This window comes from Pinus tabuliformis, chromosome 9, assembly GCF_031772625.1.
Source record: "Pinus tabuliformis cultivar Carrire ecotype Pingquan chromosome 9, CPIR1, whole genome shotgun sequence".
Classification (NCBI taxonomy): domain Eukaryota; kingdom Viridiplantae; phylum Streptophyta; class Pinopsida; order Pinales; family Pinaceae; genus Pinus; species Pinus tabuliformis.
In genome coordinates, this window is record NC_142307.1 from 484045629 (window position 1) to 484048534 (window position 2906).

The following is a 2906-nucleotide window of genomic DNA, read 5'->3' on the forward strand; positions in this document are numbered from 1 at the left end:
CATCTCTTCTTCTTCTTCTTCATCCTCCACCTCTGTTCCAGAATCTGACGGTTCCAGCTCTGAGTCCGTTGGTTCGTCTCTGCCTCCACATCCTCTGCTACCTTCCCCTCCACCTCATGTACTAGAGTTTGATACCAAGATCACAAGGGTGTCTCATTCCCCTTGTCGAAATACCAAAGGTTCCTCTCCATATTCAATAGCTTCTTCTAGACCTTCAAGGGTGGCAAGAACTTCTTCTTCTACTGATGATACAACAACCCCTATGGGAGTGGGTTTTGGTTTCCTTGATGCATATGGAAGATGCAGTATGCCTGGGATCAATCTGACTGCTTTCGCGAACTGGCGGGTGATGGGATGGACAGAGCAAAGTTGATGATATGGAATCTCGTGTTCAGTCCTGGGAGGTGAGAAGTAACCAATTGTAGAGTCGTGCATAAGTGAGAGGGAGTGCAAGTTACTACCTTGACCAGACGGTTGATGAGTGAGTGTGAAAGGACGTTCAACCATATACAACTGGCTTCCCTCCTTCTAGTGCCAGAAATGTTGATGGTGCTGGACCCACCAACATTCAAGGGATCACCCTGGTATGAAGTCCCAACTAGACCTCACACTGTTTGGTGTGGGAGTCCCATCCGGTATGATGGCCCAGTTGCTATTATGTTAAATATTTTCCTAAACTCTTAATTGTCAACGTAGGAGAGTGGTCTTCTTTGTCTCCAAGAAGTGAGCTTCACATGCCTAGTGATTGCTAGTGTCACTTGTGTCAATGGTTCTTTCACTGTAGAGGGAGAGGGTGGGAGTGAGTCCCAAGTTGGTTGGGAGGAAGCCCCAACTCTACTAGGAACACACAACACAACAGGACATGCACAGCTTCTAGAGGAATAGTCCACATAGGTTAAAGAAACATGCATTACAAGTGTTCAATATTAGTCTTACAACATTTACAATACATGTGTGAAAACGTGTTGTCCTGTTAGTAGGATTCTGAATTAAGCAAAAGTTACAAGACACATTGTTACACCATACATCACTAACCCAATGTGCGGGGCGTTGGAGCCACTACTTACTTCTCAAAGAAAAGATTACAGACTCTCAAGGTTATGTGGGAGGAGCTGAGGTGGAAAAGTCCCATCCATGTACAAATGAGAGGGTATTTATAGCCAAGGGTGAAACTGACCCTTGTGGTTGTTTGACTACCCTCATGATTGTTTGACTTCCATGAATTTTTGACTTTACATGACTCTTCATACAACAAGTGGGATTCTTGGACTTCCACACTACATTACATTGATTGTTAGTATGTCCCATAGTAGATATGTCGACGACGTGACTCATGACAAGACTCGACATGAAAATGTTGGTACATTCATGCTTCTGCTGGTGTGCATGTCGACCTGCATTGTTGCTGAGTAATGGATGTCCTCATGGTGTGTCACAGCTTCACCTCCACATGGAAAAGTGCGTGGAGTCTTCAATGGTCGTTGGTTATCTTGATGTTGCATTCATACATTTCTCCTTACTTGTATGTTGGTAAGCTTGACAGGTTCATCCGTTCACAAAATGTGCATGTTCGTCCATCCATCCGTGAACACATCTTGCATGTTTTCTCGTCTGTCTGTCCATGAACACATATTTACATGGTCATCCATTCATGAGAACATATCTTGGCATGCATCCTTCATTCATCCATTGGTGAACATGTCCTTTTACATGTTCTCCCTCTGTTCATCCCATCCATCATTGTGCCATGTTTGTTTGTGTACCTAAATCTATAGTCACTCATGACGAGACAAAATCAAATCCATAAACCTCCTAGTCTACCATGGTGCATGATCATTTCGGATGTAGGTGAACAAGAGAGGAGACAAGATTGCGAGTTGGGATGGGGGATCCAGGCACTACTGATGAAAACTACGCAGCAGCCAATGGGTGATGGATATGGGAAATCTAGATCGATAGTGACTGTAGGAAGGCTAGGCAGGAAAAATCTGGCAGCCAAAACTGTGCAATTTTTGGCAGATGGCTGCTGGGTCACTGGCAGTAAAAACTATGCAATTCCTGAGGGGAGCTAGCAGTTAGTTGCCAGGAGCTTGGCAGCAAAAACTGCGCAATTCTTGGAAGGAACTGGCAGTCAGTTGCGGGGAGATTCTGGTGGGAAAAAATGTGTTGATGCTGGGAGTCTGGCTTGTTGATCACCTCCCCACAGTTTTTAAACTGAGCGGACTACTGGGCAGCAGAGTGCTTTCTCATGAAAACTATGTAGTTTTCTAGGTGAACAGTCGGTTGATTGACTGGAGGGTTGATAGGAAAAACTGCACAATTTCTCAAGGAGACAGGGATGGGCACTTGGTGTCTGTCCAGCCTATCTACACAGTTTTCTCAGTGAGCAGAGTAGGTAAGGTCTGCAGCGTCTATGCAATTTTTGAGGGGAGTTAGTCCCAGGGTGGCTGTCGGGTCAAACTCTCTGGTTGACTAGCATGAAGGTTGATTGATTTTCTTGTAGGTAACGCAACTTGAAATGGCTTGCTTGGTGCTTCAGCCCTATTCTCGGTGACAGTCGATCAAGTCAATGGTAGGGTGATGGTCCGTGTTGGGTGCGACATCCCCCAAGGAAAATTTTGGGGCTTAGAGCCTAGATTTTGGTCAAAAATTGTAACTCCAATGTAAAGACTCCACATTTTGTGGGCGCGGAGTGCGTAGCTTGTAAAAGATTCATAGGGTTGTCCACCCTCAATTTTTCCAATGTAATGTCGGCTATAGAGATCTACCCATGGTCCGCGAACCATGGGATTGTATAAATAGAGTGAGGCTTTAAGTAGTTATGGAAGGGATCTTATCGAATGATCAGAAGAAGGATGAAGAGTTGATTCTGTGGAGTAAAGTCTAGTTTTGGGTCATAGAGTAGG